The sequence below is a fragment of the Mesoplodon mirus genome, assembly GCF_964341445.2.
Source record: "Mesoplodon mirus genome assembly, chromosome: 9".
NCBI lineage: Eukaryota > Metazoa > Chordata > Mammalia > Artiodactyla > Ziphiidae > Mesoplodon > Mesoplodon mirus.
The window spans coordinates 68,844,751-68,857,124 of NC_138985.1; the positions used below are offsets into that span (position 1 = coordinate 68,844,751).

The window sequence follows — 12,374 nt, forward strand, 5'->3', positions numbered from 1 at the left end:
CTTAATTAATTAATTAATTAATTAATTTTTGGCTGTGTTGGGTCTTTGTTGCCACACGTGGGGCTTTCTCTAGTTGTGGCGCGCAGGGGCTACTCTTTGTTGCGGTACACAGGCTTCTCATTGTGGTGGTTTCTCTTGTTGTAGAGCACGGGCTCTAGGCGCACAGGCTTCCGTAGTTGTGGCTTGCAGGCTCTCGAGCGCAGGCTCAGTAGTTGCAGCGCAGGAGCTTAGTTGCTCCATGGCATGTGGGATCTTCCTGGACCAGGGCTTGAACCCGTGTCCCCCGTATTGGCAGGCGGATTCTTAACCACTGCGCCACCAGGGAAGTCCGGTTGTAACTTTTATTATTATTATTATTATTATTACCATCATCATCATCATCATCATTGTGGTAAAGTATACATAGCATAAAATTTACTCTTTTAACCATGTTAAAGTATACCATTCAATGGCATTAAGTACATTAAGTACATGCACAACGTTGTGCAATCATTACAAGTATTTGGTTCCAGAACATGTTTACCCCGTAGTTGGAAACCCTGGTCACATTAAGCAGCTATTCTCCATTTTCCCCTCTCCTCAGCCCCTGGAAACCACTAATCTGCTTTCTGTCTCCATGGATTTGCCTATTCTGGATAGTTCATATAAATGGAATTAAACAATATGCAGCCTTTTGTGTCTGCTTCTTTCACTTAGCCTAATGTTTCAAGGCTCATCCATGTTGTAGTATGTATCAGTATTTCATTCCTTTTTATTGTCAAATAATATTCCATTATATGGATATATCACATTTTGTTTACCCATTCATCTGTTGATGGACATTTGGGTTGTTTACACCTTTTGGCTATTGTGAATAGTGCTGCTATGAACTTTCAGGTCCAAGTTTTATTCGAACTCCTGTGTTCCATTTTTTTCGGTATATGCCTAGGATTGGAATTTCTTGGTCTTATGGTAATTCTATGCTTAACTTTTTGAAGAAACATCAAACTGTTTTCCGCAGCAGCTGCACCATTTTATATTCCCACCATCAGTGTATGAGGGTTCCAACTTCTCCACATATTGTTGTTTTCCTTTTTTAAAAATTATGGCATCCTAGTGGGTGTGAAGTAGTTTTTCATTGTGATTCCAAGGTTTTATCTTTAAATGCTAATGATTCTTAAAACTATATTCCTAAGTATTTACCTAAAAGAAATAAAAACATTTATCTACAGAAAGACTTATACACAAATATTCAAAGCAGCTTTAATTGTAACATCCTAAAACTGGAATCAACCCAAATGTCCACCAACAGGTGAATGGATAAACAGATACTGGCATTGTGAAATACAGCGAAATACTAACCAGCAATAAACAGGAATAAATTACACAAAACACATAGATGAAGCTCAAATACATTATGCTGAGCAAAAAAGCCCGACACAGGGCTTCCCTGGTGGCGCAGTGGTTAAGAATCTGCCTGCCAATGCAGGGGACACAGGTTTGAGCTCTGGTCTGGGAAGATCCCCCATGCCCCGCAGCAACTAAGCTTGTGTGCCACAACTACTTAAGCCCAAGCACCTAGAGCCCATGCTCCGCAACAAGATAAGCCACCGCAGTGAGAAGCCCACACACCGCGCAGCAACGAAGACCCAATGCAACCAAAAAAAACCAAAAAAAGCCAGACACAAAAGAGTATATCATGTATATTCAATATACAAAGCTCTAGAAGAGACAAAACTAATCAATAATAGTTTTGTGGTCGCCTGGGACTGGGAGTAGGGACTGGTTGCAAAGGGGCCCAAGGGACATTTTTGGGTGTTTGAAATATTTGATAAGGGTAGAAGTTACATCAGAGAACATATTTGTTGGCATTTAAAATGAGTACATTTTTTCATATATAAATTACTTTTCAATAAGGTTGATATTAAAAGTTAAAAAATATATAGACTCTCAAATACTTTTCTCAAGACTCCAAGCCTCATTTGTTCATTTCTTTCATAACTCAACAAACATGTGTTGAGTGCCTACTATGTAGTAGCCTCTGTTCTGTGAGATAAGGATACAATAGAGACGGAGATAGCTCCTGAAGTCACGGATACCATGGCCTAGTCTGGGGGACAGACATTAATCAAATCATCAAACCAATAATGGCATCATTACAACTGTAATAAATGCTGCAGTAGAAAGTTACACGGGATTATAAGCTCTTATAGTGGAAGGTGACATTGTCAAATTCCAGGTAAGTGATGGCTGAGTTAAGTTGAGATCTGAACAATGAGGAGGAGTTCATTTTGGGGCTGTTCTCTTCAAAGAGGGAAAAGTATGTGCAAAGGGCGAGTGACAATAAAGAGTATTACCTGTTCAAGGATCTGAGAGCAGGCCCACACGACTGGAGTAAAGAGATCAAGGGAGAGGGAAAAGGCTGAGCAAGTCATGCTGTAGACAGTGAGTGCCTTCAGACAAAGCTCAGGACTTTGGTTATTATCATCAGAGCAAAGCAAAAAGAACGAAATTACAGATAATGGGAGTTAAGATCAGCTTTGAGTTTCAAGACCATCTCTGGCCACACTGTGAATACTGGTTTGGAAGAGAGAAGCAGCACGTTGCAGAATGACCAGCTAAGAGGCAACTGTGGAAGTGCTGGAGAGAGGTGACAGGCTCTGGTGGCAGGTGGCATTGGTGCAGAAGGGTATAATCAGATGGGGCCAAGAGGCAAAATCCACCGAGGGGAGGTGCCATGAGGGAAAGGGAGCTGAGGGTTTGTTGGGTGGTTGGGTTGGATGGATGGGGAGATGGGCAACACAGAGAATGGGTCAGGTTCAGTACGAAGACCATGAGTTCAATTTCAGACATGTGGAGTTTGAGGCTCCTGGTCCACCAACCTCTTTCAGATTTTCTCTTCCCTGAAATGGTTTCCCTTCCCCAGTTTCTGATGGGAAACTCCAGTTCACCCACGAAAGCCCAGCTCAGGCATCACTGTCTCCCTTCTCCCAGCCATCAGGCAGTGTTCATCATTTCTTCTCCTGTATTATCCCTCCCTCCAGGGAACTGTAATACTCTATTTACAAGCCGTGTCCTCTGCTAGGCTGTCAGCTCCCTGGAGGCAGGGCTGTGAATCCGTTTTAGCGCCCCTAGACCCAGTACATTATCACCATCTAATAGCTGCTCTACAAATTCTTGAGGAATGGATGTGGATACACGTATAAAACATTTAAGATTTCTATAGTGCTGTTCTCCTGAAGAGCGTAATAAGTCATGGCAGATATAAATATAAGTTTACAAGGAGAAGGTGTGAAAGGTGAGCTATTGCAGGCGTTTGGTAAGCGGGGGGGGAGAAGAGATGTTTGCCCTTTACCAGGCCACGGTATCAGTTAGAAATACATTTGGCCATGAGGAATAGAAAACTCAGTCTCAGTGGCTTAAACTAGCAAGGGCTATCTTTCTCACATAAAAAGTTCAGAGGTGGGCTGTTGCTGGATTTCATCTGAATGCCCAGAAGTACCATACACACTTGCTCTATTTTCCACTCTGCCATCCTGATTATATTGGCTTTTTGGTCTCATGTTCATTGTCTCTTGGTTGTAATCTGGTTGCAGCATCACTAGCCATCTCATTTGTGTTCAAGGCACAAAGAACATGAAAAATGGAAAGTCAGAGCCAGCAAAGGAGGTCTCAGGAGCCCCCCAGCCAACTCCCTCTTTCAACTCATTGGCCAGAACCGGGTCAATGATTTCCTTAGCTGCAAGAAAGACTGGGAAATCAGGAATGGGACTGTCATGGTAGTCTTGGACCAATCATAATCCTCAGTTCTGTTAATAGGGAGGAAAGGGAAAAGGGCTTGGCTATTGGGAAGGTGACTTACAGTACCTGTGACTAAACAAATACAGGCATATCTCGTTTTATTGCACTTCGAAGATACTGCTTTTTTTTTTTATATAAATTGAAGGTTTGTGGCAACCTTGCTTTATCAGATGATGGTCAGTCAATTTTTTTGCAATAAAGATTTTTTAAAAGTAAGGTGTGTACATTTTTTAGATATAATGCTATTGCACACTTAATAGAGTACAGTATAGTGTAAATGTATGTACTGGAAGCCAAAAAATTCATGTGACTCACTTTAGTGCAATATTTGCTTTATTGCAGTGTTCTGGAACTGAACCCACAATATCTCCAAGGTATGCCTGTATCATCCACCTGGAATAGCTAGTGCTGTCCTGTAGTTATGTACATCCTGGTGGAGCCAGGGGGAATGGATCCTTCTCTAATGTCCATAAACACAAGGCATCAATGGCACAGTTACATCACATGGATATGAGACATTGGGCACCTGAAGCTTTCAGCACAAATGTCCCCACTTTCCAAATATTTTCCTCACTCACCATTTCTCCATCCTTCCCAACCAGTAGCCTTTTTGCACAAATTATTTGATCCACGCCAGCTCACACCTATCTCTTAAGATAACAGCCTTTCCCTTCGACTAACTCCTGCTTGGGCCATTCAGCAGAAGACCTGGTGGGAACTCTGGGCTCATGCAAATGTCTTCTCTGCTATTTTACCTTTCCTTCCTTTTGCATTAGAATACTAGTAGTTTTGTATTTAATGAGAATACACATTAGGGATCCCAAGAAGGAAACTGTCTGTTTGACAGAAGGAAACTGTCTGAAACATGTTTCAGATGTTTTTCTTTCAGTGATCACCTGTGTGTGCAAAACGGTTTATGAATTTTAGGTTGAGCACAGTTTTTCACATTTCATGCCCATGCCCATTTATTTTGGTTCTAAAGGAGGAAAGGAATGAGTTGCACAGGACAAACAGGTGGGAAGCAAGCACCTCATTGGCTTCCACTGACTACACCTTCTTCACCTGATTCAAACAGAAGCCCATGTTCTTGACAACACAGGAGGGAACGGCATCAGGAGTGAATTATTTATCCTTGCTGTAAATATAAGCCTACACATTGTCAGCCTGTAGACACTAGTAATTAAGAAACCAGCTAAGGTCTGCTTGGGCAACATACTTTGACAGCAGCTGCTACAGAACCTGAACCTGGACAGTTTGCTATCCATGTGTGAGATCCCCCTCCCTACCAGCATTAACTGCTCTCACCTGTGTTCCCATGCACCTCATCCAAGCGCTGAGTACAGGTCTCTCCCCCACTGCAGACTTGTAGCTCCTTTTGCGTAGAGACACAGCCTCCTTCCACAGCACATCCTAAGGGTCCTGCAGAGTGCCTGACTCACAGATGCTCGGGTAAATTGCAGTGAACGGTCCACGAGTATCCTCTTAGCTCCTCCACTAGCGGGAATGAGCAGCACGTGGGAGATTCGAAATCCTCACCAAATCCTCACCAACCAATCATGCGCCTAGTGGAATACATCCAGCCTCAGACACAATCTTCCTGCGTCTTTCCAGGGGTCTGAACATGAAGTGTGGCAAGGATTTACTGGCCATACCAAGTTCTTTCGGCTCCTCAGACCCTTCAGTTTTCCGACAGTCGGCTCCCTCTCCCCTTCGGCTCCACCTGCGACAACCTACCTCCCCAGGTCACTCCAACCGGATAATTCATGCACATCCTTCAGTTCTTTTAGCCACCAGCTCCTCCAGAAGCCTTCCCTGACCTCCCCAAGTCTGGATCAGGGCCCCCTCTATGACCGCTCCCTCTTGGTTTTGCAGTGTAGTTGTCCATTAGTTGTTTCCCTTTCTAGACCGTGAACTCCGCAAGGGCACGAGACGATCTCCTTCTCTCTTTTGTCCCCACCGCTTATGACGCCGCCTGGAGCATAGGAGGGGTTCAAAACATTTTGGAATAAATTGATGAAGGAGTGGAGTGTCCCCAGCCTGGCGGTGCTAGGCCGGGTGTCGCTCGCATCACAGCCCCTCCTACCTGGGGAACTCCAGCCTTGGGCCCCAAACTTAGACTCTCTCCTCAGCTTAGACTTGGGACTTCGTCAGGCAGAGGCGCGCTCGGCGGCTAGGACCCGCCTCCCGGGTTCCAGAGCGACCCCGCCCACCCGGGCCGCGTCCCTGCGCGCGGGCCGGCTGAGGCTCCCCGGCAGGAGCCTGAGGAGCAGGTGGGGGCGGCGGCCCCGCCTCCGCGTCCCGGCAGCCTCAGAGCTGGCGGCCGGGGAGTGAGCGGCGCTCACCGGGCGCAGCACCCAGCACAGCTTGGCCCCAGCGGCACCGCCTGGAGCACGGACGCTGCGGGACGGAGCCCGGAGCCTAGAGGCGGCGGCGGCGGCGGCGGCGGCGGCGGGGACGTCGGCCAGAGACGAATCCTGTCCTGTCCTCGGTACGGCCAGCGGCAGGTAGCGGCTCCGCGCGCGTACCCGGGTCGGTGCCGGAGGGAGGAGGAACGAGCCGCAGCTGCGGGCGCTCGGGCCGTCCCGGAGCTGAGTGAAACGCCGGCGGGGGCAGGAGTGCTGCGTGCGCGCATGCGGGTGTCCGGGCGCCCCCAGCCCGGGGCGCTGCGCTGCGCAGGAGCCTGCTGCCCGCTCCCCGCCGCGCGGCGTCTCCAGGGCCCGGCCGTAACGGGACCGCGGAGGGAACGAGGTCACCGCGGGGTTGCGTGGTGACTTCCACCGACCCGACTCTCCGGAGAGCAGCCCCTGGCGACAAGGCCGCCCGGGCCTGGTCTTCGCCAAGCTCTCCGTTCCTCCCTTCCCCGCTTCACCCCCAGAACAAAAGGCTGGGGTCTCGCTGGGGAGGGGGCTGTCGCGGGATGAGCGGGAGCGAAGTAAAGAGCAGCTGGGAAATTGCAGAACTGAAGGTGGCTTGGGGGATACAGAAGCCCTCGATGAGGAAGCCAATCTCGGAGATGTAAAGTGACTTACGCAAGGTCACACAGCTCGTGGTGACTGAACTGGGGCCAGAGCGCAGGTCTCGGGACTCCCTTCCCAGTGCTCATCTCCAGGCCCCAGAGGTCAGTAGTCTGTGCTCCAGCGATTTAGATCTGGCCATGCATGGGTTTTAAAGTCTCCTTTGGAGGAATAAGGGAGAAGGTGGCAGAGCCTATTCCCCGCCTCCCTCAGTACACACCGGAGGCGGAGGTGGAGCGGGGATGCGGGAGCAGGGCTGGGGGAGAGGGCACTCCGAATCTCCGGGTGGGGCTTGGAGGACAGGGAGCCCAGCCCTGTCCCCGTGGGCAGGCGGGCACTGGCTCGCAGGAACAGCGCCTTCTGAGCGTGGCTTGCCAGCCGCGTGGGTGTGCCTGCGACGGGAGCGGGGGCGGCGTGGGGACCCAGTGCGCGCTGCTCCCTGGAAAGAAGTTCTCTCCCGGGAGAGGCCGAGAGAGCTGTTCTGGCGCGCTGGGACGAGCCGACAACATCCCTGACGCTCGCGCTGTTTTGTGACGGGCTCTGTTTGGAAGGAAAGTTACTCTGCAGCAGGAAGGTGGGCTATCACTTCGCCTCTCCGAGCATGGGGGTGTCCTTGGCTGCAAAATGATTCAGAAAGTTCGTGCCTTTCTCCTCCTTTACAGAATCTTTATCTCTTTAGAAGGAAGAGAAGTACATTTCTTCTGGTCAGCAGTAGTAGTTATCTCAGGCACTCCGGCCTCCCCTGAAAAACAAAAGAAAATTTTTTTTTAATTTTAGGCAAAGCTAGAAGAGGGTTGCCTTTGGGCCTGGTAATGACTTGGACAGAAAAGGAGGCTTCACAGGTGCCGGAAATGCTCCCTACCTCGACCTAAGTAGTGGAAACACAGGTGTACACATATAGATATTTGTGAGGTTATTCCCTTGAGATTTATGTACTTATGCTTTCCCTCAATAAAAAAGTAAATAAAAATTTAATGCTAAAAATACACTCATTGTAGTAGCACACAGATTACTGCAGTTTTGCAACCAATGAATTTTAGAAATACATTTAAAAACCACAGAAACCAAATCAGAAAAATAAATAAGAACAGAGAGCAAAGAAAATTTAGCAATAACGGGAAATGAAATACACACTGCAGAGGGCCTTACCAAATGCCTTTACACGAATCACCTCACATGATTCACAGTTCTTTAAGGGCAGTATTGTTATTGTGCCTTTTTTTACAGACAAGAAAATAAAAGTTCACAGAGGTTAAATGCCTTACTCAGGGGAGCAGGGTTAAGAACCTGGGTACACAGATTTCAAATTCTATACATGCAACCATAAACAAGCAATTTTCGGCCACCTGAATCAGGGCAGAGCCATCAGGGTGACAGAGACTTGAAGGCTGGCTTCCTGCCGTGCCCCCTTTTGGTTCCTTTCCAGGAGCCTCTGTTGTTTTCATATAGTTGTGAGTGTGAGATTGTGTCACAGACTGAAGGTAGCCAGCAGCGGAAGGGATGGAGGAAGTGTGTGTGTCTAAGAACATACAGTTTTAGGAACAGGAGAAAGCCAGCTGGCCCAGCCTGTTTTTAGGAGATTTATTGTTCAGAAATCATACAGTACAGGTTGTTTTTGCAGTCACTTAAATACACACACAAAATAAATAATGTAACCTAGAAAAGATCTGAGAAACCAAAATGTAATTTACTGTAGAGGAGAACCTGTAGGATCTTCACTAGGGAAAAACAGTCAACTTTCCTACATTCTAGAATTTATAAATATATGTTTATCAATGCTTGTGTTTAAAAAAAACCTACAAAAATAACTCAGCAGAAGGACAGAAATTTGTTTTCCAGCAAACGTGTTGTAAATCTACTTACATTCGGTGCAGAAATATTTGAAACTTTAGGGTACAGGAATATTTTATCTAGAGAGAAATCTTGAGAAATGTGTCCTAAAGTGTGTTCTTCTAGTGATTTTATACTTCTGCCTAAAATTCAGAAGCCGGAGGAGAATAATCGTGTTTGTTTTACCAGCTAATATCACATTGCAGAGTTGAATGTTTGTCTTGTTCTTGGAATTAGAAGGTTTTGGTTTGAAGAAGCTGGATTAAGTGGAGCAGGTAGAGAGGTAGCTGGATGAATCTGCTCAGCTGAGTGCCATCAAGCGTGATTATGCATCACGAAGTTATCTTTAGGCGAGTTTTGCCATGTCACAGTTAGTGTTCTTGCCATCTGGCTGCTGGAATATTTGGAAAGGGATCATAACGTTTGACTGACTCTGCTGAGAGCATGACAAAACAGACTTCGAGAGGGAACTGTTAAATATGAGTTAGGGTTGGTGAGAAAGGCTTAATTACTTCTTATTTAGCCACCGCACAAAACCGAAGAGACGGACGGTTCCCAGCTGATGCGGAGCAGGTGCAGCACATAAGTTTTCTCACTGACTTCAGCCAACAGTGCACTTGAAACTTCCCCTTTGCCATTCTAGTTGGGTATTTCCTTAGGCCTGCCCAAGCAGGAACCTGACCCGTTTTGCAGCAGGGGAATCGTGTGGTGAACTGCCATGCTGAAGTGCCAAAGAGATAGAGTGAAGCAGAGCAAATGTGGCAAACATGCCAGGTGGGCATTATGTGGGCCAGGCTCTGTGAAAGCTTTTCAAGTACATCTTGAAGGAATAGTCACCCTGTGTGGGCGATGTATTCCAGTGAGACACTGAATTTGAGATGGTGGCATCCAGAAAGGAAGTGCCAGGCCTGTCTATGGACTGTAAGCCTGTCAGCTCCTGGGAGTAGCTAAGAGGAGGCAGTAGGGAGCTTGTGAGGACTTGGGCCCATGTGTGTGCGGGTGTGTGTCAGAGCAAGGTGCCCAGGCTGCCATCCACTGTGCCTTAAGAGCCAAGGGCTACCTCATACTGAATACTTGTTGTGCCTGACTAGGCTAAGAGCTTTCTACATATGAAATCAACCCAACAGCCCTATAAGGGAGCTGATTTTTCTTACTCCCATTATCAGATGGACAGAGAGGCCAAGGGCTAAACTGTTCTCAGAATGATCATGACACACCCTGCCCTGGTCTGCTATCAGCCAACTCATAAGCCCAAGGTGCCCTTTACCTGTCTGACTCTCCCTTATTGCACCTGAGTTCCTGGAGGACAGGTACTATATCTGTTTCATCTCTCTTCCCAGCTGCTGCATCATGGGTGGCATGTGATGAGTAGTGAATGAATGAGTGAGTGAATGAATGAATGAATACCTTCGTATTTAAAGGTCAAAAGTCAGTTTGGATTAACTGTCCTTTTGACTTTTACTGTCTCATTCCCCTCTGTTAATATGGGTCATCAGGCATGATTGTATGGCCAAGATGTATAATAGATATCTCCTTTAAAGCTGAAGGATGCTAAGTTCAACCTGTAAGATCAGAAGGCCTCTGCTGCTTTTAGAAATTAAATATTATTATTTCTTCTTTTGTAAAACAGTTGTAATTTGAAACACCTGGGTTGGAATCTTTCATTCATCATTTATTTGTTGTATGACCGTGGACAAATTACTTCACCTTTCTGTGCCTCAGTTTTCTCATCTGTAAAGTGGGCATAGTAATAATACTACTTATCTCATATTTAGGGTAAATAACTTAAAATAGGTCCAGTGCCTAGGACAGTGCTTGGTTCATAGTAATGTTCAATAAATTAGCTATTTTTTTAATTATTATCATCTGATGCTTTTAAAAATTGTTTGCCTTAAGTGTTTCTGGTTCCATAAAGCATTTGAGGCATAAACAACATAAAATTAATAATGAAACTGGGGTAAAGAGAACACACAGATAAGGAAGCAAGATAAAATCAAAGGTAATTTAGTGAACAAGACTATGTTATAAGGTGCAGGTAATTTCTAGAGATGAGTTTACTATAAGGTTTGGTGTAGTTTCGGGGGATGGGATTAAAAATTTGTCAGAGCTTCCCAGTAACCAAAACAAAGAGGAAAACACAAATAGTTACCCAATGCACAGTGACCATGAGATAAAATGAGATCAGTTACACAGCTTTTCCTGGTCCTGAAACTTGGGATGGCTTTCTCCTGGCGGTTCTTCAAAGCAGTCACTGTTGCCATAGAGATCTAAGTCTTCAACATGGTCCCTGCCATGAAGACAATGGAAGTTTTGTGGTAGAAGTTAATAATAAGTGTTTCTTAGAACATTATTGACTGCAGTTCCAGAGACATACTCTCAGAGCACAGCCCAATAAAAGCTCTTCTGTGAAGGGCCAGAACACTGTGGTTTGGGGATGTGCTGTTTCCTTAGCTATGCTTACTGAGTGCCTGGGAGAGGAGAAAGATTCTTCCAAAGATTATAATTCTTGTCAGAGTCAGGTGAACAATCCCATCTTTAAGAACATTTGTTCTGGCTGAAGCTATATAAATGAGCCAGATCCGTTTACTTTATCCAGAAAAAGTCCAAAAGGTGTCATCATGCACATAAGCTCATTAATAGATGTGTTCATGAACTTTCTTAATACTGATAGTCCCAGAATCTCCCTTTAGCTGCAGATTTTATCACACTGTTTGGAAAAAGAAATATCCAGTGCTCTGTGCTACCTTTTAAGCCCTTTCATACTTTCAGTACTTCTTGGTATTAAGAATAAATGATATTTGATTTTTAAACTTTTTTTTTTAGTCTTGAAATAATGATCATGACTTTTTAGTCTCATTACATATACATTAGCCCAAATATGATTTGTATCAGTTAGGATTGCATTCAGCTGCCAAAACAAACAAAACAAAAACAATGCACACATCAGAATCTGGCTTAAACAGATACAAGAGTGTCTTGTGGAGCTAGACTCCCAAGAAAGGCAGTCCAGGGGTGATGCAGGAGCTCAAACAGTACTATCAGAGAATCAGCCTTTCCCTGCTTCACCATCTTCACCATATAGGACATCATTCTAAATCTAGTTGCCTCATGGCCACAAGGTGGCTGCTGTATCTCTAGGCTTACATCTTTAGGCAGGAAGAAAGGAAATGTATAAATAGCTAAAGAGCGAGGGCTCTTCTATTAGGGAGGTTTTGCCTTTTTAGATAGAAAGTGTGATGCCCTCCCCAACTACTTCTGATGACATCTCATTGGCCAGGATGGTGTCACAATGTTGCTCTAAAATGTGAAGAGTCTGAGAAGTCAAATATTTTTAGCTGGGTAAACTGCAACTACCACCCCTCTCTCTAATTAGGGATTTTGCTCTAAGGAAGAAGAGGAAATGGTTATTGAGTAGGCAGCTAGAAGTATCAGCCACCTGACATAACTTCCATTATTAGCCATGTCCCTGACTTAATTAGAAATTACAGAAGTGACTCAGTAATTTTAAATGTTATACTTTTCTAGTTTTTCATACAATTAGCATTAGAGGATGAAACACACCCAATTGCCTTATGTAGATTCCTAAACCACTGTCACCAGCCCTGCTTCTTTTCTAAATTTCAGATCTAAATTTCCGTTTGCCAAAAGGACCTCATATGCTTCAAATTAAACTCACTTCTCCCCGCCCATTCACCACCCCCCAACACCCACACATTTTCTCCTGCCTTCCTTAATTAATATTAGATTATC

At 45.4% G+C, this 12,374-nt stretch overlaps 1 protein-coding gene across 3 annotated transcripts in view; it reads left to right on the top strand.

Moving 5' to 3' along the window:
- The first annotated feature begins 6,022 nt into the window (after window positions 1-6,022).
- The window catches only part of WIPF3 (WAS/WASL interacting protein family member 3), an 88,131-nt gene continuing 81,779 nt past the window's right edge, over window positions 6,023-12,374 (top strand). For 2 of the 3 annotated variants that reach the window (XR_014295057.1, XM_082633034.1), the window contains exon 1: window positions 6,023-6,268. The gene's annotated coding sequence lies outside the window, so the exon portion shown is untranslated. Of the gene's footprint in view, window positions 6,285-12,374 lie in introns of all 3 variants that reach the window. The other variant, XM_082633035.1, reaches the window with a different exon arrangement.